Source organism: Cupressus sempervirens, chromosome 3 (genome assembly GCF_028749045.1).
Source record: "Cupressus sempervirens isolate cs-2001-9-10 chromosome 3, ASM2874904v1, whole genome shotgun sequence".
Taxonomy (NCBI): domain Eukaryota; kingdom Viridiplantae; phylum Streptophyta; class Pinopsida; order Cupressales; family Cupressaceae; genus Cupressus; species Cupressus sempervirens.
Genome location: NC_143120.1, coordinates 328,778,379 through 328,803,311, shown reverse-complemented (window position 1 = coordinate 328,803,311; position 24,933 = coordinate 328,778,379). Strand labels below are relative to the sequence as shown.

The 24,933-nt window shown below is 37.3% G+C and overlaps 1 pseudogene; it reads left to right on the top strand.

Moving 5' to 3' along the window:
- Window positions 1-24,933, top strand: part of LOC149566322 (uncharacterized) — an 82,195-nt pseudogene that overhangs the window by 9,183 nt on the left and 48,079 nt on the right.

The following is a 24,933-nucleotide window of genomic DNA, read 5'->3' as shown; positions in this document are numbered from 1 at the left end:
GATGGAATCAAAAGCCTTACAAAAATCCACAAAATAATAGTAGACTTTCTTCGAGTGATGTCGAGCCTCCTCGATAATAGCTTGTAGTTTAAAGATATGATCTATGGTTTGGTAGTCTATCCTGAATCCTGCTTGACCCTTAGCCCTGCAATTCCTCCTATCAAGCTCACTGGATAAAATAGTATTCAAAGTTGTAGCATAAAGTTTGGCAAATGTATGCCCAATCATGATGGTCCTATAGTTTTAGGGATCAGAGGTCAGCCCAGACTTATGGATCGGGTGAATAATGTGTCTCAACCAAGAGTTTGGAAAACCAAAACAAACCACTCTATTAAAGAGCGTAGAGAGATAAGGGCCCAAGATCATGGTACCGAGTTTGAAGAGCTCCACTTGAAAACACTCCTCATCAGCCACCCTGCTGCATCTCATAAGTCTGATGGCCTCGTAAATGCTGGAGGTGGAGAATAAGTGACAATGGGGGAGTAGACTGGGAAGGGGGGCGAGCTGACCTGGGATGTCATACAACGTGGAGATATGGGAAGCAAGGAGATGAAGGTCGGGGGTGGACTAGGGTTGGCTATGCCTAGGGAACATGATGTGTAAGGAAACTTGGCAATAAAGAGTATAACCGTTTCCACATAACCATAATAGATCTAAAATAAACACGGAATTAAAATCCACATGCAAGAGAATAGACAACATACCCATAAAATGTGACACAAGATATACCCTGGGAAACCCTCATCGAGGGAAAAACCCAGCCTCCAAAAGCATCCATCATCATGTATTATTCAGCAAAAACACCATTGCCATACAACTATGGAAGCCTTCATGGCCATAGCCACAACCGAGCAAACTATGTGAACAAGCATGAATCCACACATCCCATGCCATGCTTTCAACCTTCACAAATGCTCCCTTGGCTAACCTGTCAAGCCTTGTCCCGCTCGACTCTTGCCTTTTTTCTTCTCCTTGTCACTCTCTTTTTTTCTCTACAACAACTACCCTTGTGGCTGCTTATATAGTAGCAAGTCCCACAAAACCACCAAGTGGTATTACATAAACCATTTGCTAAAACCATGTGCTACCTAACCCATTGACCCCACATTTAATATTGGACATTTAATTCTTTTCCCCAATATTAAATAATTACATAAAATATTATCACAATGTTACAATACAACTCATCAAGAATATTCCATGGGAATCTTTACATGTTGCACGTCCATCTAGGTACAACATTACATAATAAAATAATAAAATAAAATAACAATATTACGCAATGTGTGCAACACCCATTATCTCAACAATCTCCCACTTGTTGTATACATTGCATAGGGTCAATCCGTAGCCACATAAATAAGGGAACAATCCCTCCCAGCACATCCACCATCATGGATCAAAATACACCAAGTGCTCCATCCTGGTACCCGCAACAAAATCAAAGTATCCAACATCTCAAACATGAATGATCTCACCTCCTCTTATGCCACTAGCACTGGACATACATAGAAGCCATCCAAAGAGAAAACCACCCAACCTGTCGCATTAGAAGATCATAAAATCCTGTACCAACTGAAATTCCAAGCACAAAAACCTGATCCAAAGGTAACCACATGTATCCGTAGTTGTCAAAATATTCATAGCTGAAATAGCACCCACAGCAAGTGCAAACCCATCCAACTATTCATACCTCAAAGGTATAACAAGTGAATCTCATATCACCGACATATCCAATTTGCAACCTACAATCATAAGCCTCAAGAGCAATACCTGCCACATATATACCAAGAAGCTCCCACTGCAAAAGATAATGTCAAATCTATAACCAATCCACTCAACACATCTCAAAGAAGTGAATCCATGTAGTATCAAGGACATCCACAATACATAAACTGATATCCTGCAAGAACAACTCTCATAACAAGTCTCCAATAGTCTCTCAATTTCTCCACAACCAACAAAGGAAAGAGATAAAGAAATAACCATGTCATCTCTCACATGACATACATGAGCACAAACCAGTGATCACAATCTCCAACCAATCTCAAATCCAATGTAGGCAAAATTGAACATCCAGGAAGATAACCAAGACCAGAGAAACCATGCAAATCATAACCTGTATCATGTCCTTCTACACACACCTCTAGATGTAAACTGTGCAAGTATGATCTCCTCCATAAAACCCCAACAAGAAGCTTCAACAACACCCAAACCATACCATATAACTAATCATGGATGTAAGCCTCTCATAAGAAGATTAAACTCAATAAAACCATTCCTAAACCAAGGAATAACCATTCCTAATCCAAGGAATATGCCCAAATATAAAACCATCTCCCAAATTCAACCAGCATAACAACATATGCACATGGAGATAACCAATGCTAAACCATCTCTCAAATGAACCCTCCAGAACTAACTCATGTACCATAGCTCAAGATCCATATCCATGAAAGACAAGCATAAATATAATGCAACTGAGAGAAAATAATGGGCTATACCTCTCAAGTAGCAAACCGCCGAGTAGACCAAGAGTGGGGAATGAGAATGCTCATCAAGATACCCAAGTCTCCAACCAAGACTCATCTAAGAACAATCTCCTCTCAAGTCCATATCAGGTGACTGCCCCTCGGACTTCCTGCTGAAACCATCAACCGTCCCAACAAATACTTCTCTAATCCAAGAGAAATCAGCATCACCACTGTCTCTAAGTATCCATGAGCACCTGTAACCAATCAATCCATGCCAACTCCAAATGCAACATAGCAATATCATGAAGTATCCAGCTTATGATTAGTGTACTCAATACCAAGAAACTAAACCAAGATCAATGTCAAAGTTCCAACCATGGCCTCAGGAACATAAACATGACAACATGATCTTACCATCTCAACCAAAGAGATAACATGCTCCATATGAACATACCATAACATGTCACAACTCTAAACGCGTATCAAGAGTATACCATGACATAATAAAGAAACCATCCTCATACCAAGGATAACATGCCAAATAAAAGCATAAACCACACCTTTGCCAAGAACCCTATAAGTCCTCAAGATGCAACCATCTCCACACACCATGAAGAACCATCTCCATACACCATGAAGATAACCAAGAACTCCATAAGTCCTCAAGATCTAACCATCTTCAAACACCATGAAGATAACCAAGAACTCCATGAGTCCTCAAGATCTAACCATCTTCACACACCATGAAGATAACAAGTGCACCATGCAAATGTCAAAGACGCTTCTGCAGCAACAGGATCTAAGACAAACCTCCAACATCTGCAAACACTCAATAAATATATCAATGCCAATAACTCCCACTCAACCGTGGTACCAAGTCACCTATGGCATCATAAAATCCATCCTCTCCAAACCAAGAAGATATAAACCAAACTAGGAACTTATCTTGCACTGTCACCCCATCACTGTCACAAGCTCCCACTAAATCGTGTATCCAAGCTATCCATGACATCATGATGAAAAATAACCATCCTCTAACCATGAGAATCAACCAAGGCATCAAACCATCAAAGAACTCAAAGTGCACATCATGAGCTCCTCAAAAGAAATTAAATAACCATGATCCTCAACCAAGAAGATATACCACCATAACTATATCAGAAATCCAAGCTAATGAACATCAAGGATGTACCTGTATATCCAATCATGTCATGCCAAAATCCATGACACCATGATCACATCCATGAACCGAGCATCTGGCTCTCAAAGTATGTCCAACCTGTCAGCATAGTCAACCACAATCCTCCACCATGATTGTACCTGGTAACAACATTGCATCCCTTCTACATGAAGAAAATAGTAAATCATGTGACTTAGGGCATAGACAACCCAAATCCAAGCCACCAATTTGAATATGCATCAATAATGAAAGATCAATGGGCAAAGACAACCCATAACCAAGCTATAAATGCAACCTGTAAGTATAGACCGCTTACAACACTACACAACTTGTAGATCCAACAAGCCATCATGCATATCCAAACCAAACACTGATAACCATATCATCATGAGACCAAACTTGAGTATACAATGACATCAAATCTTAAATCTCCAATGCCATAAACTCACAATGTTACCATAGTCAAAATATACCATAAACAGTTCAGATAAATATATCAACAAATAAATCATGCCAAACCTGCACCAAATCTGAACCAATGTGTAGAGCTCTCCAAGAGCTTTCCGTTGACTACTCGAAGTCCAAAATCTGACTCCGTATGCCCAAGTTATGCCCTAATCCGTGCTCAAAATAAATAACATCTGACTTTAGGGCTCTGAAAACCTGACAAAATTTTAAAATCACAGAACCAAACCTATACCATCTTGTAGTGCTCTGAATTAGCTTTCCAACGCCTATAAGAACTCTGAAATTCGATATTCTGAGAGAAAGTTATGGCCGTTTTACTAAGACAGTCTTTTTTACCATTTTCAGTACGATTTTTCATTTTTAATTTTTTCAGTGACGAAAATTCCGACGGGATTAAATTTGACGGCCATCATGGGCTGAAACTAAAAAATTCTTTCATTTCCTCTGAACATGGCCAAACTAGGGCATATTATATATCAAATTTTATGGAAATGTCGACCCGGATCCAATGGTGAGGTTTGTTTTTACCCAGGAGGTCATTTTTGCAAGCTACCCCCCAAAACCCTCATTTAAATGAAACATCCGAAAAACTCTTTTTGTCCAACAATTTCTCATGCCCAAATCTTTTAACATCCCATCATAACAGCAAATCCAAAACCCTCAGATCTGCAACAAATCATTCATATATCTTGCCCTTTCTTTTATCCTCTCATGCATTCCCATGGATTCAATCTAGGGTTACAATAATAAAACCATAGCTCTGATACCACTTGTAAGGAAACTTGGCAATAAAGAGTATAACCGTTTCCACATAACCATAATAGATCTAAAATAAACACGGAATTAAAATCCACATGCAAGAGAATAGACAACATACCCATAAAATGTGACACAAGATATACCCTGGGAAACCCTCATCGAGGGAAAAACCCAGCCTCCAAAAGCATCCATCATCATGTATTATTCAGCAAAAACACCATTGCCATACAACTATGGAAGCCTTCATGGCCATAGCCACAACCGAGCAAACTATGTGAACAAGCATGAATCCACACATCCCATGCCATGCTTTCAACCTTCACAAATGCTCCCTTGGCTAACCTGTCAAGCCTTGTCCCGCTCGACTCTTGCCTTTTTTCTTCTCCTTGTCACTCTCTTTTTTTCTCTACAACAACTACCCTTGTGGCTGCTTATATAGTAGCAAGTCCCACAAAACCACCAAGTGGTATTACATAAACCATTTGCTAAAACCATGTGCTACCTAACCCATTGACCCCACATTTAATATTGGACATTTAATTCTTTTCCCCAATATTAAATAATTACATAAAATATTATCACAATGTTACAATACAACTCATCAAGAATATTCCATGGGAATCTTTACATGTTGCACGTCCATCTAGGTACAACATTACATAATAAAATAATAAAATAAAATAACAATATTACGCAATGTGTGCAACACCCATTATCTCAACATGATGCACCAAAACAACTTGGGATACTGAATAAGCGTGTCTCTGAGGGATCTTCCTTGTGAAGTAATAAATAATCGCTTCTTATGGCAAAGAAAGCATTTGTAAGAGAGTCGTAAATTGGTGAAAGCAGGGGAATGAGTATCAAAAGCCAAGCACAAGGAGCGGTGGAAAGTTTTACATTCATCATCAAACCACTGATTCATGGGAGAAGTATTTTGTCGAGCCGATTTGTGAGTGTTGGAAATGGAGCAGTGAGGGATAGAGAGGAGAGGTGACTCCCAAATCGTAGTAGCTAGTGAGTGAAACATGGTGGACATCTAACTGTGATCTGTGAAGCTAGTTGGGCAAAGGAATCTTCTCAAATGGAAAATGAAGAGGTCTTGATCACTATCGTCAAAACAGAAATGAGTGTGGGGGCAGAACTGGGCAAGGGAGGACAAGAGATAGTAAAATTTTGGATGGAGGGGAGGAAGGAAGCAACAACGAGGATGTAATCCACCACTCTCGCACCCCCACTATGAGGCCAACATGTAAAAAGCTCAGAACTCGGGAAACAAGAGAGGCCATTCAGAATCACCAAGTTGGAGGAGTCACAGAGCTAGAGAAGGTGGTGACCATAACAAGTTAGAGTTCCACTGTGATCCTTGGATAAATGTTGAAGCCCCATACTAGTAAGATCCCTCTCAGTAGTACAAATCAAATCGGACCCATGGTCATATTGGGGGGTCTGGAGATCTTTAGTCCGTGCATTAAAATCTCCTAAGATGATGATGTCACCCATAGCCCCAAACTTGGAGATGCTCTTGAATAGGTCTATAAAATGGTTCTAATCCTCAACACTATGAATGGTGTAAGGTGAGGTAGTCGGCAGGAAGTAACAAACAGTAATGAAGATATCTTTTTGATGGTGACTGGTACCTCCAACTCGGATCCATATAAATTTGGCATAAGTGTTAGAAAGAACCAATGTGGTATTACTGAACAGATCATCTCTAATCAAACAAGCAACTCCACCGGAACCACACACACCACCCGAAGCACAGACCTCCTCTCTGCAAACTGAAAGCCACTGATACCTTGTGTAACCTGGAAGGGGCCAAGCAAGACTCTCATGAGTCTTGGTAACAGCTAACAAATCAGCATCCCCAACTGCATTATGAAGTAAGCCTGGCCAAGACCACAGGGAACCATTGCCATTCCAACAGTTGACAAGCAAAGAGCCAATAGAGGGCTTAGAATTGCCAAACTATTGGTGCTCAGACTATCATTTAGCTTGGGTATGTCTCTCATCCCAACCCTTGGGAGGTGAGTCACGAATAACTGCCTTTAGATTTCTTATAACTGCCCATTTCCCGTTACTCCTTGCTTCTACCGCAAGACTCCTAGAGTGCTTTAGTTTAGCTACCTATGATTTTGTGAGGTCCTCATCAAGAAATATCTTTGTGGGAAGAAGGAAGAGCTTCTTCTTTTCCCTGAGAGCTTGTAGTCAATCAGCCATTGAGAGAAACCTAAGAAAAAGGGTGCCATCGTGTCCAAACCATGCTTTGTCTAATGTAATATCTAAAATACCCAGTTGCTCATTGAGAAATGAGTAGCCTATGGGAAGAGGATCAATGGAGGATGAAGGAAGACCTCTAACTCGAAGGTTGAGTTCCCTAAAGTGCCTAACTCGATCTTCTACCAACTTCTCTTGGACAATTTTTTCAACCACTGGCAGAGGCGTAGTGCTGGAGTTTTTGCAAGTAGAGGCACAAGTTTTAATTTGCTACTCTGTTTCAGTCAAAAGAGATGATTTTTTTTAACAAGCTCAGTCTGCTTATCCTTGAGGTTTCCAATGTCTCCAAAGTCTTCAATAATGGAGCCGATATCTTTTGTAATGCCTATCGTTTGTGTGGTAAAAGTTTCAGAAAGGTCCTCAATACGTGAACAATTAGCTACAACTTGTTGGTTCAAGTCATTTAATGATTGAGATAGGGAGTGAATAGTATCTAGAGAGTTTGATTCACTGATTCGAACTTTTGGAGTTGCACTAAGAGACCTTGGGAAACTACTAAGAGAGAAAGAGTTGTGAAACTGTTAAATCAGGAGCCAACAAAATGGAAACTCTGTTGGGGACTTGTGTTGAGATTCATGATAGATAAACCTTGATAATTTAAAGGAATTCAACACAACAAAAGGAACGACATGGAGAAAGTTTTTGTATAGTAGTAAGTTGATGTGTTCTTTCCATTTCCTTACTAAATTTTCATGTTCCCTAGTATGTTTTATTCTCTTATAGTAGTAGTTTCTCAATTGGTTATAATTTTTGTTGGGAAACGAGTATACCTTTAATCAGTTCAATTTTGTGAGCTGTTGTTGTAAAATTCAGAGTCAAGAATCAATTTATGAAGTGTACCCTCTTTCTAAGGTGTTAGTGATCTACAAGTTTTCCATATTAAAACTCTGGTTCAGAATCTACAAATGGTAAAATTGTTTCAAATCTTTTCTCACTAAGTGTAAGTGGCAACTCTGAAGTAAATCTCTATACCAGTGTATGATTTTTTTTAATATCAAAGGCTCTCAGTATTTGTGGGCAGATCTAGTTTGTTGGGAAAGAGAAATTATAAGTTTCTTGATTAATGGTTTATGTGGTTGCTTGTATCTGTTGAAGAAATTCATTTGAAAAGGGAATCACTATTGTGATTTTATTTTCCTCTTCAAGGAGGTGGTGGCTCTACAAAGGATTCTATCTACGGTGTGAAGGGTTTCATGTTTGCACCTGTGCCAATCAGCAGATCGAGTTTTAGACAGCAACACATAAAGGTATTTCAATTTTCATATATTTGTCTCTCATGAAAATTGAATGAACGAAATGGTTGCCTCCATCTAGTGGTTTTAGCACTAAGAAAAAGAGGTAGGAGTTTTTAAAAGTTTATAAGATGGATTATGAATCTCTGTCTAAAAGTGATGTGTCGACTCTTGAAAGTGTTTGTGCAAATATTGCTACATTGAAAAGAAAGATTCATGATAAGATTGTCTTAATGTTAAGAAGTACAATTGGTGATATCAAGGGTCTTAGTGGATTTCAAATTTATATGAAGTTCAAATCAGTAGTTATGAATCTTGACAAGTTTTTTAGACCTAAGGATTCTTCATGGCCAGTGGTACTCTTAGAAGTTTTTATGCCACATTTGGTTGATTGGCCAGCCAAGATAAGATTAGATAAGATTTATGAAATCCAAGATTTTATCATGGAGGTTGAAAGTGCTTTGAAGGCTAATGAGTCTAATGTTAACAAATGTAATGAATCCGTTGAAAGTGATAATGAATATGAGGAGTCTTAGTTTTATGAATTAGAGGACAGTAATCAGCAATTTGATAATAGGCATAATGTGGATTCATCTTTTTATGATGATGATTGTCAAGAAGAGGAAAAATGTAACAACAGTGATAGTCTTTCTTCTAGTGATGAGTGTGAATGTGTTATGATACCGGTTGTTGAGGTGTTGTCTAAGGAAGAAGATTTATGTGATGATCAGAGTTCTGATTTTTCAGAATATATTACTAACAAGTCTTTTGTTACAAATGTATCAAGCCATCTAGATAATAATCACAGCCAAGGAGAAGAAACTAGTAATGAAATCTTGTTAAGTGTTGATGAGATTTCCGATTTGTTGGCTCATGATTTTGAAAGGTATGCTAATCTATCTCAGGATGCTTGTGCTTTGACACGTTATGCAAATTCATGTGGTGAAGTTAGTTCTCCTAAATTTGATGTTGAAGAAGATGTAATTTCAGAATATGCTTTGTCAAATTTTGGAGGTGTATGTGATGGTAACATGTACATCAATGCACATGACGACTTATATGTTGAAAATGAAGATGTAGAGATAAGGCTTGTTGTTGGTTCATGTTTTTCTCATTTTCATGAAGATGAGATACATTTGGATAGCTCATATGACAAGAAAAGTAATACTAATGAAGTGATTTATCCTAGTGAGTTGTTTGAGGAAATTTTTTATACGGATCAACATATTGTTAGAGGGAAATTTTGTGATGACTCTTGTGATTTAGTATCTAATAATTTGTTAGAATATGAAGACAATACAATGTATGTTCAATCTAATTTATGGAATACTAATGTTGCAAACAGGGAGAAATCAGATTGTTCATTCTCTTCATATCCGGATACACAAGGTGAGTTACAATCTGAGCCATGTAACTCGTTGAATGAATTAGAATACCAAGCTTTTGTGTTTTTGGTTAAAGGTGTTCATGAGTCAGTTAGTGATGATCATTTTCAGTCAGATATTAGTAGTGATCATGCTGATTCTTATTTTCATAGTCAACAAGACGAAGAAAGTAATTCAAGTTTTTTTATGCACTATGAGAATGATTTTGTTTCACCTAATCTGCTGATGAGAAGATCTTATGAATGTAATGAAAGTTTTAGTTTACCTCAAGAAGATGATAATGAGAATCAGGTGTATGATAGAGGTAAGGAGTTCTGAAAACTTTTCGATGGCCCAGGGCCATCGTTTGTACATAGTAGGTGTAGTTGTTTCCTGGTTTTCAATAAAGCTGTTCGAGAGAAGTTTTTGAGGTCAAGTGTGTGGTCTGCTTCCCCCAAAGATCTAAAATCTTTCCATGCCTGCAAGGGACATGCATCCCCAGACAAAGCCACTGTTAGTGCTCAAAATTGTAGTCTGAATTTTGAGCACTGTTGAGAAAATTAAGCCCTATAAATGCTTTTGAATGAGATTGTACCCGGTTGTACCTTTGAGACCCCTAAGGTGTTTAATGTTTCTAACACCCTGCATTCAGTGCGTCTAAGTGTTCTATGAAGTTAAACTGTCATTTCGAACCATTCTGGGAAGTCCTATTTTGAGTGCATTTCTAATCTGCACAGTGGAGTGTCAAGCAGTGACAGGAAGGCATGTTTGCAACTGAATATCTTGCACCCACAAATGTTTTGTGACTTGCCACTTTGGGAATGTCTAGTGTCCATACTTTAGAGCCTATGTTTCAGATTTTGAGTTGTTTTGAGTCTGTTTGACTAGGTTTTGAATCCCTCAAAATTGGTCAGTTACTATTTTTATGCTTTTGCAATTAATTTTGAATTCTAGGAGGCCCTATTTGACATGTTTTAACTTTTGACCAGTTGATCAAAATGCTGAAATTCCTTTTGCACTGTATTGTAGAGGTCAGAGACTTGTTATGTTTCAAGTTTTTGCTTATGACGAGTCTGTTTGATCAGTTTTCAAACGTGATTTCAAACGCAATTTCTATCTTTTTACTAGTGTCAGCAAATGCAGATTTGTCAGAAGCCCTATTCATGATGTCATATCTTGAGATCTGCGATTGACTAGATCAAACAAATTGTACCATAGTGTTTTCCTTTGAAAATACTTTAACTGTGCCAGTTTTCAAGTCATGACGAATCCATTTGCATACTTTTCTAGGTCAATTCCATTTGCAAAAAATCGCTTTTCAGTTCTTGTTTCCAGTCAGCAATTCCAAGTAGCTCACTTTGACCGCTTGCCATTCGTACCTTGTGATTCGTCATGAGCCCAAATCATAGATTTATAATCTCCTCATGACAGAGAACCAATGCCCTAGTTTTTGTCTTCCCAAGTATCAATTTACCCAGTTTTTGAAGCCGATTCCAAACCCAATTTAGTGTTTTCTGACATGTTTTCTTGCAGACAATTCTGAGAGGCCAACTTTGACAATGAATATCTTTTGACCCCAAATTCGTCATGAGGTGAGATTCGATAGGGTGCAAGTATGTGTTACAAAGAATCAGTGGATCGGATTTCAGAGCTTGGTTAGACATTTGAGTCAATTTTTAAGGCCAGTCAATAGGCCTCCTGACATGAAAGTGACAGTTTGCAGATAAGTGGAAAAGTGGGTTTTAGTTGATTAATCAGTGGTCAAACTTGATTCTGATCAGTTTAAGGTGATCGATGGATCAGTTTACACTTCAGGTGTTTGGAAATGAAATTTTTTTTAGTCGGATCCACGTGGGGGCCCAACTAACTCCACAAGACCCCTTTCTTGTTTGATGCTATTTTGGAACTTAACAAGCAAGAGAGTGAATTTGATGAGAAAGACAAAAAAATGATAATTGCTTTCTGATTGGTTGTATGGAAAAGAATTTAAACCCCAAGAAACTGAAGAAAATCTCTATTTCAAAACATAAAGAAGATACAGTTGATAATGATAGAAATAAAGATTCAAAATTTCTTCACTTTGGTCAGGGATCTGTTTATTCAGGTCGAGATTCCAAATATTGGGATAGAAATGATAGGAGAAGGGATAGAGAATACAATGAAGAAGATTCTGATTTCCTAAACACAGATTCTAATACTTCTCAAAGAAACAAATAAAACAAAGAGAAGAAATTTCAAAGTTGCTTCCTCTATGCGCTTAATATACATTGTGCATGTCCTTTTCTAATGTACAAGCATCAATGTTAAATTTTTTCACTTTTCTTAAGGTTCTCTTTGCAACATGAAAATCTTAAGTTTAGCTATCTGCCAAATCTACTAGGAACTCAAGGTTTTAATAGTAATTAAAATGGAAAATTGTATCCGAGGACAAAGTGGCGACTCTAATATGTTTTTAGAATAACATAAGAATATTCATATGATGATGAAAAGACTGCAACACATACATGCTTTGCTGCTCTCAAGTACTGGGGTTCGAAAACAACATTAAACTTTCCTTCGAACACATATGTCAAAGAGATGGAGGTAGATTGCAAAGTACGGGGTGACAATATAAAAGAATTAAGACTCTCCATTGACATAGGCATTGCCTCAGCCACATTAAACTTAAAAGGATACATGAAGCAACGGAAGGAGAAGAAGTTGTTTCAAGCATTTGAAGAATGGAGGTCGACGTGTTAAGACAAGAGTCATCCATGCATTTGATCAAGAAATTCATGCATCAATGCAAATGAGAGGGCAATGTAAAGAACAGAAGTTGCAACAGTCAGAAAAACCCGCAGAGGTCTACGCATTAAGTGAAAGAAGCTCCCACCAAGCGCAACAATAGCGAAACTTATAAAGAGGTAAATTCTGCACAAAAGAAAAGCACAGAGGGAGTCGTTCAAAGACCCATGCATAGTAAGTTTTGAAAGATACTATTTGGGACGGAGGATGCCAATGAGGGGGATCGCAATCAAAACCCCAGTTAATTCCATTCACGCAGCAGACAAGCAAGAAACACCAAGAGGAAGATGTGCTTTTCCCACATCCCACATCAAGCAAGAAAAGTGGCAGGGAATGGATAAAGGCAGTGACAAAGGAGATTTCATGCTATTTGAGAAGATCAAGCCAAATGCAAAACAGGGGCGGCATCAGACAAGAACCGTGAGCAGTAATAAGGGAAACATGCATTGATAGAAGAAAACTGCCAGTTGAAAGGGAACCTGACCAAGGTAGAAGTCGCGGTTTGAAGAAAATTAAGAGGAGACGCCATTAAAAAATGAAAAAGAAGAGTCCATGCTTTGAAAAAGAAGAAGTGTTGGACAATCAAACAAGTAGAAACCACCGCAAAAAGAAGCTCAATAACCGGCTTCACATACTTCATTCCGTAGTTCCCAAGATGTCAACGATGGACAGCATTTCCATTTTGTGCGATGTGATTGAGTATTTAAAGGACCTTCTATAGCGGATCAATGATCTTCATATGGAGCTCGAAGGAAACGAGAATGGAAGTGGAAGTGCAGTTGTAGAGAGAGGGATAGGTTGTTTGCCTTCTAAACTCACTGTTTCAACCCATAACTCCTTCAACGCCTCCGCTATCCTTTACTGTGTCAAGGAAGAATGTTATTTGGCCTTACCCACCCATTTAGATGTGAAATCACAACCTACTCGGGTCGAGGAATGCAAGGAATAGAGGAGATGGGTTATAGAGGCAAAAAACCATAAAATTGTTTTATCCCACATGGGCTAGGGAATGGAACTTTTTAGCTTTTAAATACTACTCATTGCACTTTGAATGGTGTCTTAAAGACACTACCTTTTGAGACGCTAGTGCCCATGTGGTGGGGTCCCTATGGATGACATCAGCTAGAGTGATTAAACACATAATTTTGAACAAACCTATGCACATGATGATGTGGCGACCAAGGCACAAGATTTTGACACGTGGAAGATCGTGCGGCGGGGGCATACCTGCAAAACCAAAATGTTCACTGTTTAAGCAATGCGAGCATGCAAAATTTGGACAAGTGGTAGTGGGTCCCACTCAGAGATGACGTGGTGCCAAACAGAAGGCAATGCCCATGTGGTGGTGTCTTTAAGAGTGGTAGTGGGTCCCACTCTTAAAGACACTGCCTTTTGAGAAGGCAGTGCCCATGTGGTGGGGTCCCTATGGATGACATCAGCTAGAGTGATTAAACACATAATTTTGAACAAACCTATGCACATGATGATGTGGCGACCAAGGCACAAGATTTCGACACGTGGAAGATCGTGCGGCGGGGGCATACCTGCAAAACCAAAATGTTCACTGTTTAAGCAATGCGAGCATGCAAAATTTGGACAAGTGGTAGTGGGTCCCACTCAGAGATGACGTGGTGCCAAACAGAAGATCGAACAACAGATGCACAGGATGCTACTACGTGGCATATTCGATGAATAGCGCACACCCGCATTTTGAAGTTACACACCAATTAAATAGTGCGAGAATGTAGAAAGGAAACACTTGGCACCGAGCCCTGGGCACAATGATGTGGCATTGTGTTCGTGGCAGGTGATTAGATAGAGGTCATCCAATAAGGTGTTGCCACGCGGCAGCTCGATCAAACCTAAGTTGACCCGAAATATAAGGGTGAAGGAAAAATGCAATTTTTTAAAATATCAATTTTTAAAATCATTTTTTCAGAAATTGAAGGTCATGTGTAGACTTTTAAATGCAAAACTGGTTTATTATAAAGTTTGAACTTTAGAAGTTTTTAAATTTTTGAAATTTTTTAAGTTCAATCACAAAGCCATAGCAGGGGTAGATTTTTCAAAGAAACTTTTAGGGGGTTTTCGAAAGGCTAGTATAGCAATATTATATATCGCCGGAATCGGGAAAAACTAAACTTTTTGATTCTGGAGTTAGTTTTTGCACAAAATGCGACTAGTTCATGCTACAGGAGGTTTTCTCTCATAGAATGATCTACATGTTTTGTCAAGTGTTTCAAGTCACCAGTTGTAGAATTCAGTGAAAAACATCATAAAAGTATTCAGTGACTCTTGTATCAGATTATTTTGAGTTTTTGTGATGTTTTGGCTTCAATTTAATAAATTGGCACATATCCGAGTTCATTAGCAAATCTTTTTCTTTTGTTGAGATATTTTGCATTTGGAAAGGAAAAACAGAAAGGATATGATTAGCAGTTGAGGGATTTGATTTACCCATGGAAGAGAGAGGTAAAGAGAGGTTTTTCAATTGCAAGGGATTGAATTCCAAGTGGACAAATGTTAGGCATAGATCAGATCCAGGAATTCATTCATCCTATATCATTCTTTCTTTCTTTCATTGTAAGGGTTGGAATTTTGGCAGTTTTCTCTGGGTAATACCAGTAGGGTTCCAGTGTTTTACTGTAAAACCATTTTTCAGCATATTCTCTCTTGTATGAATAGCATTGGGAAGGATAATACAGATAGTTCAGATCTATTAGGTGTTTTTTGTGTTTTCATTTCATGCATATGACTGTATAATTTCAAGGAAATAATACAAAGAGCAGAGGAATTTCATTAGTTTCATTCTGATTCTTGTCTCCAGTCTCAGTGAATTTTCAATGTTTTATGATCTTTGAACAAAGAGCTTAGGTCATAGTTGCAATCCCTTAAGGTTGTATGTTGTTTTATTGTTGCTTATGACTCAAGGAGTTATGTAAATGCTTCAGGGAAACAACAGGGTTACAAGTTTATTGAGAAGGATATCATGTAAGAATGAGATTCAGATTGAACATGGATGTCTATTTACAAGGTGAATGGATAGATCGTATATCTGAAGATACAAATATGTCTTAGATATCCATATGTGTGTTTTTGATTCATAGATTTGCCCAATGGTTAAGGCACTGATCAGTTTACAAGATCATTAGGTCTTACTGCTACATATCTAAGGTTTTGTTGAATTCAACATTATTAATCAAACGTTCTTTCCCTTTCATGTTGAAGGACTTAAAGGATTAACCCTCACTCAACTTATGTGATTCACATATTTGCATTTAGCTACTGTATATCTCTGTTATTGCATGAGTTTTTAAGAGATATAAGGGGTTTTTATCTGCTTAATAGATTCAGGGATATGTTTTTGCACTGGTACGGTATCAATTAAACCTGAGGTCTACCCGTCTAGGTCTTGCAGAGCCTAAAGTAGAAGAAGGGTCTAGCCTTATAGTTGGCCCAAGACTACAGTCAGATGTATCTGTCATAGGAAGTTGCTAGCCTTAGATGCATTTATCTAGTTTCTTGGTCATTTGTAAAACTGTTAAATCAGAAGCCAAAAAAATACTTATTGAATACATCAAACACTATTAACCAAGACCCAAATAGGTCCACTAAACTCCACTAAAATCCCTTAATCATGCAGGATAGCCAACCACCCCACGATGCTCCTACATCAGACTCCCCATGTGCAAAAAGATGTTCTCAGTAGTTGGAAGAACATCTTCTGGGTTCTAGCACATAAATCTCAAACTAGTTCTTTAGATACATGTCCTCCAAGTGCTCAACTTGTACACTCTTTCCCTTTCTCTTCTTCTACTTCTTCACCTCCATCCTGAGTGCTCTGCAAGTTTTCTATCCACATTGATTGCTAACCCTTTCAAAATCTATCAACTCAACTTGGCTACCAATACTCAGGTTCGTTCTACCAACCTCTTCATTTTGCAAAGGAATCAAGGAATGCTTCTTGCCACCTTTCATAATTGTAAACACATTCTTGACACAATCATGCACATCCTTGCAATTATACTGCCAAGGTCTACCAAGCAATACATGACAATTGTTCATGTCCACAATATCACACAACAATTGATCCTTATACTGCCCAATCTAGAAATCAACAAGGCACTGCTCTCTCACTTCCAAAGCATGCTCACCTCGCAACCACCCAATCCTATAAGAATAAGGATGTCTCACTCTCTTCAAACCAAGTTTCTAAACCATCTCCTCAACAACAAGGTTATCAGTACTACCACCATCCACAATCACATTGCAGACTTTACCACTAGACTTACAACGAGTCCCAAACAAATTACTCCTTTGACAAGATTCCAGTGTCCTCTAACCAACTAGTACTCACTGAGCTAGTAAACTCTCTCCTTGCTTAGGTTCATGGTCTTTAGCCTCATTCACAACTGCACCTCTTTTTTCACCAGGCTTCTACGGACACTCATAAGATCTATGTCCTTCTTCATGACATCTAAAACAAGTACACTTAAACTCACCTCTACCTATCCTTCTCTTCTGCTTAACAGGTTTTGGTTCATCTTCTACACTTGGTTTGGCATTTGCTGAGTAGTCATGCTTATCCTTCCCTTAAGGACTACATTGATTGTTCGTCTTCAGCTTCTCTTTTTCTCTCAAAGCATATTGATAAGCATCCTCAACCAAAGAAATATTTAGCATACCAACCTCATCTTGAATATTGAATCTCAAACCATTAATATATTGAGCTACCTTCTCTGTTGACAATTCTCTATGCCCAAACTAAATTTTCAACTAGTAGAACTCCTTAATATAATCCTTCACAGTCATATCTTTCTGCTTCATATTCTGCAACCTCTTAAACAATTCAAGTTCATAATCAGTAGGAATGAACTTAGCCTTCAACTTAGTCACCATCAATCGATGTCTAGTGATCTTCATTTCACCTTCTTCTTCTTTGTCCCTTTGTAGTTCCTTCCACCAAAGAGCATCATGTCCCTTCAGCTTGGTTTGTGCCAACCTTACTCTGAGTGGATCCTCAATATCCTCAAGCTCAAAGTAGTCTTCCAATTCACCAATCCAATCAATCAAGTCTTCAGGATTCATAGTACCTGAGAAATTAGAAACCTCCATCTTATGCTTCAGCTTTAATTGAGATCTGGGTGTAGCAAACTAACCAACCCTATTTCCCATAGGTCTCTACACACGATTAATTTTTTCCTCACCATTTGATCTAGCAACTTCCTCATAAACATCTTCAGTACGCACATGTCAAAGTACACCACCTAAAGCACTCAAAATTTCAGTAATCATGTCTCTCTTCATCAATGCAATCTCAAATCTAATTTTTTCTCTAATCTTCTCGGAGATCCTTTCCTCCATAGTATCACTAAGATCATCAATTATTAGAGGGTCCAATCTTCTTGGAGGCATCTTCCAAGATTTTTGCAAAACCCTTTGAGATCAAGATCTTGGTGCAAACTACCTCAACTTCGGCACTTGATCTACACACTCAGGAACAACCTTCACTCTGATACCACTTGATGCACTGCAAGGTAGTATAATCCCCAAAGGAGATGTCTTAGCCCCCAGCAAAAAACCACACAATGGAAACTCAATAGCAATGCAAGATTTGAAGCCAAATCACAATAATTTATTCATAGATATAATTGATTACATGCAATGTGTCGAGTTGTAAGGCCTTCACAGTTATGGCCAAATACAAAGCAAGTAATAGTTCTACAAGATCCCTCAAGGTCCAACCCAAACCCTAGCTAGCCTAGATCCACATTCTAGTAGAAATCTCCAAGGAAGATCCAAATTGGTACTTGCAAGCCCACCAAGAAATCTCCTTGTTTCCCAAGCCTCGGCTACTACCTCTCCTCAACATTTTCTCCTCTACCACCTCGTCTTCTCCAAGATGGATGAATAATGACTAAAGACTTCACAATACCCCCTACTTATACCCAACTAAGCCACAAGTTGGCCCAGTAAGCTACAAATTAAATATCCCTCACATTAAATACTTGAAGAGCCACAAGTTGGTCTCCAACAGAAAATAAATACCAAATGCCTTTAAGGGGTTACAATACTTATTAAATACATTAAAAAAAATTAACCAAGACCCAAATAGGTCCACTAAACTCCACTAAAATCCCTTAATCATGCAAGATAGCCAACTACCTTGGGATGCTCCTGCATCAGATGCCAAAAGACCCAATTGATTGGCTTGAAGCATGGCTTGTCACCACAAAGAAATCATTCATAGCCTCAATCTGGTCGACCATTCCATCCACAATCCTATAGGATCTTTTGAAAGAACAGAATAGACAATTTTTTGAAGATAAGCATGAAGTTCTACCTAGGTTCATTTCCAAATTGGAGAAGGCAATTTCAGAGATTGTCTCCAATGTCAATTCACATATTAATGAGGCCAAGATTCCCTTCAACTAGTTTCATGTAGCTATCCAAAAGCTATGGCCAATGATCAAATTCAGGCCCATTAGGGCTCCTAAGAGCTAATTCTCCTAGTACCCTGGCTTGCACATCTTGGTCCCCTCCAAAGCCTGAGTGGATCATAATCAATTTTGATGGGGCTTTCAAAGTAAACCCAAGGCCTTCTGTAATTAGGGTAGTTTCTAGAGATGAAGATGGAAACATAATGGCAATTAGTGCTAAAAAAATTATGGACGACACGAATAATCAAGCATAATGTTTGGCCGCAGTCGAGACAAATTTGATGGGGGTAAAGCTTAGTACCAAGAAGTTTCATCTACAAGGTGGTTTGATTGTAGTGATCAATGGGATAGCCAAATGATCACTTGATACATGATTTCTCAACAAATACATTAATATAATTCAAATTATCTTAGATGAGGTGGATGAATTCAAAGTGACACATGTCCTTAGAGGGGCAAACACGATTGCTAACAAATTATTGAATGGCGCTGCAATTAGCCCTCTTGAGGAAAATTTGGATATTTGGGAAGACTATACTCAAATCCAAAGTTTGGATTTTGATTGACATTTCCATCATATAAGGACTCATAATTGAACCCATTATCCCTCAAAGTTGTAAGGAAATTTTATATGAACATAGGCTATACTTGTTCTTAAGAGGTGGTAACACCATGTGTCTATGTTAGATCCCATGATTATTTGGACTCTGTACTTACAGCTTCATCCTTAATGATGGAGTTAATTATTCATAATGAAGGCTCGGGTGGACATGACTTCACATTCTTTGGAAACTGTGAGAGTGGCCAATGTGTCCTTCAAGTTATGAATTTACTATCATGAGGAGTACCAAATGTCAAGAAGTTCTCAAGAAACATTTCCTTTTAAGTAGGATATGCAGAATGGAAGACAATCACCAAATTTTAAGTTGTAGAGATTTCCAAGGTGCACATTTTTGGAGGCTAACTTTATACTTTTCACATGTGGTTAAGCCTCATCATTCATTGGGCCAGTCTTTACTATCCGATTAAGCCATGTCTTTCAATTCGATGTCGATTGTTTCTAGGATGCACTGACTTTACTCTTTGGGGAGGAATATAAAGTAACATAATGGTGACCCAGAACCAATCTTGATATATCTTCATTGTTTCTTGCAATGGCTCTTATGGTGGCTAGCTAATACCAAAGTTGATGCTTTGTACATTGCAAGGGAATGTATTGTGTCACAATGTGGAGGAGGGATGGAAGATATTGTTTGAAAGAAAAAACTTGGTGTTGGTATCCATGTGGAAAATCACCCATTTGGACGAAAAGGGTAGGCCTATGATTCAGAGATAATTGCAGGTGCAGAGAAGCAACAAAAGAGGTCACAAATGGGAGAGGGTTCGAGAAACACTTGGTGATCAAGGGGAAGACACAATTCCAACACATGCAACTAAAATGCCTATAGAATATGAACTAAAGGCACAAGTCCATTTGATGGGGAAGTCAACTTGAAGAATCAGCCATTGGTGGCTACTCCACTGCTAAGAGAAGCAAGAGCTCTTCTAGGATGCATGGTCGTGCATGCTAATAGGATTTTCTATAATCATTATTTTTTGAAATTCAAAAATAGATCATAAAATTCAAACTATATAACTAATACAATTTGTGAAAAATAATTTGTTTCTATTGGTTAAAAAAGATATTATAATATTTTTAATTGTAAGAGAATGATTGCATAAGTATTCTGCATGGAATGAATTAATAAATGGACAAGGACAATGGAAATGAAAATCCAAATGAGAAAGGAAAGGTCAAAGGTCAATTAAAAAGGAAAAGAGGAAAATTAATAAAAACTCATTCATTAATTTCCTCTAAAAGTGACAAAAGAGAAAAGAAGAAATGAAAAAATACAAAGAAAAAATAAAGTAACATATGGAATAAGAAAATGAAAAGGATGGTGGAGTGAAATTGATAAATTTATATCTATTAATTTCCTTCCACAAAAGGGGTGAAATAATGTCATTTACTCTAAGGAGAACACGTTAGGATAGGGGGATTAAAATATTATTTCCCCAAGTAAAATTAATGACATAGATTTATTTAATAAGACTAGTGATTGGGGACAAAATCCAAAGAATGCGACAAGATTACAGGACATGATTAAAAATTAATTAAATAATTAATAATATCTAATTAATGACACAAAATCAACAATGCACAATGTAAAAGACATGCTGAAAATGGGACCTAGGTGTATTTACCATTTTTAGGTGTTTATAATATCTAAATATAGATGTGTGTATACATACACACATAATGCATATGTATATATGATACTGTTGGTTTGTAGGGGCAATAGGCCAATATGTTCCTACCCTAACTTCAAAGGTCCATAATACCTATTTTTTATTTCTATGAGTCACTTCTAATATGATGATTGAGTGAAGCTATGACAATATGAAATCTAGAAAAGAAGCACCCACAAATTTAGAGAGTGGTATAGTTTTATTTGAACAAAATGGATATAAATGCATGTATGTATATGTGCATATGTAAGTAATACTAATTATTTACTAGGCATTCCAATATAACCACCAAATTGATATATGGGTGTGTGTGTGTGTGTGTGTGTGTGTGTGTGTGTGGTGATATAAATATTGTTGGCAATATTCTCCTCAACCACATCTAATACAATCTCTTTAACTTAGCTTGTAGTTTATTTACACACGTCCATCATTCTATTCCCTAATGTAATTGATTCCAAATTCTATTATTTGTATACATAATGAAATTGCATCCATATTCCCTATTCCATAAATGTTATCCACACTTTATAAATATAATGGATTAATTATAATCATAACATTCTCCTCCTTTTTCTACTATTATAATGTACACATACTTAGATATGTTTCATAGCAATCTCTATGGCATAAGGAATGAAAGCATAATATAGATGAAAAAATTATTTACACATATAATGCAAACCCTTATGGGGGATGAGCCAATCCATGCACTAGGTTTTAAATGTGTGAATGACTATTATATCAATTTGACATTTGCACATTTGTTACAATAGTACCAACAACGTTTATTTCAAATACAATATATCAAAGTGTACCCTTGTATGCAATCTTGGAAACAAGGACATGGAGTAATTTGAAACCTATGTAGTGTTCAATAATTTTGTGCTCAAACATTCAAAGTGAATGGTCATGCTCTACAACACAATTGCCCATTATAGAGTCCTTCAAGTGGAAAAGTGTGAAGATAGGGAGAAAATGGAATGAAAGTTGGATTAAATGGTGACAAGTAAGGAACATTTAATGATTGGATTAATGATTTAATGTGGTGGAAGTAAGGAGAAGGAACACACAGTTGATATCACTGTAAGGAAAAGTATATAATTACATAATTTAAGAGTGTTGTGTGGCGATGGAAATCTATAAATAAGTAGAAGTTATTTTGAAGGGTGACCAATGCAACAAAAAATAATGTGGCCCCAATGTCCATTTTAGACAATGCATTGAGAAAGTTATCAAGGTGGGTCATTGCATTTATCAATCAACAAACCAAAATGGAAATAATTTGACACATATGACATATATGTGTCACACACATGGTAAGGACTTAAAAATTAAAGAACTTCTATTTAACAAACATAGCCCTTTGCCTTTGGGCATGCACTTGTTCACACCCTAGCATTGTTGGTGTAATTAAATATTCACTAATTACACTTTACTTAACCTTGCTTAGGATAATGCATTGCATATTAGTTTTCCATTGAGACACTTAGGAGTTTGTACCTCAATTAAGCATATGGTGTAGGAGAAATTCACTCTAGATGGCGATAATTTGTATCTCATTCCACCTTTAGTGCACATATCACATTATCATCCTCATCATTGCACATACTTCATTGCATAATGGAGTATGGTCCTCCTTTGGTGGGCATGCGATTTCACCTTTTTTAGGTGATAGGTTATCTTCTCCTTATCCTTGTCTCTTATTGACTTTCCTATATAAGGAGAAATAATATGTACATTTTAATCAATCCATTGGAATTGGTCAATCACGTCCATACAATTCATTGATGTTTATTATCAATAGTATCGTTATTACATCTTAATGAAATTGTCTTGACAATCTCATATGGAAGTTATCTTGTTTTTTCCTTTTTTCTTGGAGGTAGTATAGAGTCACCTAAAACTCTAACATGGTATCTAAGCTCTCAAGGTGTGAAGATCTCTTCTCAAGAAGTGCAATCTTGACTTGATTTTACTATATGTGCATAATATTGCAATTTGGACATCACTATTACATTTGAGAGATCATTTCAGTGAAATTGACTATAAACTTGCCCATATTTGAAAAAAATAAAAATCGAGGAAAAAGAAAATTGTAGACCTAGTTATAGGGCCTGATCCACAAATCCAATGCACTAAAATTAAAAATATTATTTTCTATGATTTTGCAATTATTTTTTTGCAGTTCTATTATTATCAATATATCATGTTGAGGCAATAATTAGGGTCTAAAGTTGACACCCTAGATAAGAACTTGCAGATCAACCTTAGTGATCCTCATATAATAGTAGTCGATCAACCTCAAAATAACCACCTTATAATGAGTGTGTGTAGAACACATACAAATAAATCTAAATGATTATGCCATGACACTTATGGGACTAATCCCACTAGGGTTGCCCATCTCTCGTCGAGCTCTCACTCCGTACTATACCCCCTCTGGGCCCTTCAAGAAGATCCATACAATAACGACACCCCCCATGCGCTCTTCTTCATCACTGCTTCCAAAGGGGGTAGTCCAGTCAAGCACCGCCAAACAATGCTTGCTAGCTCGACGCGCAACCATTGATCTTGGAGGAAAACAAAGCAGCCAACATAGCTATTGACATAGCATCGCCTCATCCAAGAAATGAGTGGTAACACATCATCCCGCTCTCGTCGTGAAAATATCATCCTCATGGATTTTTCCTAGCCTAAAGTGGGTGATCACTTGGCTGGATCAGCCAGATAGAGAAATCATCTACCACATCAATCAACTTAATCCAGTCAACTTTTTTGCCAAAATTTTAGTTTACTTGGTCTTAAAATTTGAAACCATTTAGTCGTCAAACAGGTTAAGATTTTTCTTTGCTCCGCTAACCATGTGTCCATCAAATTTGATCGTGGGTCTTGCTGATGCCATCGCTGGTTGAATTTTCTTAACCCTTTCCAATGAAGTATTGATTTTGTAGTGAGATTTCACAAGACCATAACTTCCTCATATTTGCTTCTTTTTTTGATTAATTTTTTTTATTTGGGGTAGAGTCTCCTGAATAGGACCTATTACTGCTATTATATTTGGATTTGGATTACTAGTTTAATTAGAATTTTTATATTTTTATATCAAGGTTCTTGTCTAATCTTATATTTGGCAAATTTTAGTGTTTCGTTTGGACACATATGGTAACAATTTAATTGCATTTTTAAAAGTGAATAATTTTATGTATAGTTTGCAAATCTGTAATTAGATTTTAGTGAATTGGAGTGGACATATCACTTTCATAAATCGGTCATAATTGGGCTATATCTATACTTGGTTAATAATTGAATTTTAGCTTTCTTATTTATATTGGTAATTTGAAGGAGTTGTCAGTTGATTTCAGTCACTTTAATTTCGTGATGGACTTTTCAAAAGTACAAATTCTAAATCCATGTAACTATCATAAATGGAAAGAAATCATTTATAATCAGTTGTTGAGTATTGGTTGCTTAGAATGATTCTTTGGTAGGATTTAAAACCAGCTACAAGTGTTGTAGAAAGGAGGAAATTGTTTGATCGAAAGGATAAGGCACTTGGCTCTCTTAGATCAATTATCTATCATGATTTTCTTTATCACATTGCATCTTGCACACATCCCCATGATGTTTGGAAAATATTTAAAATAAGCTTTGATAAACCTCATAGAA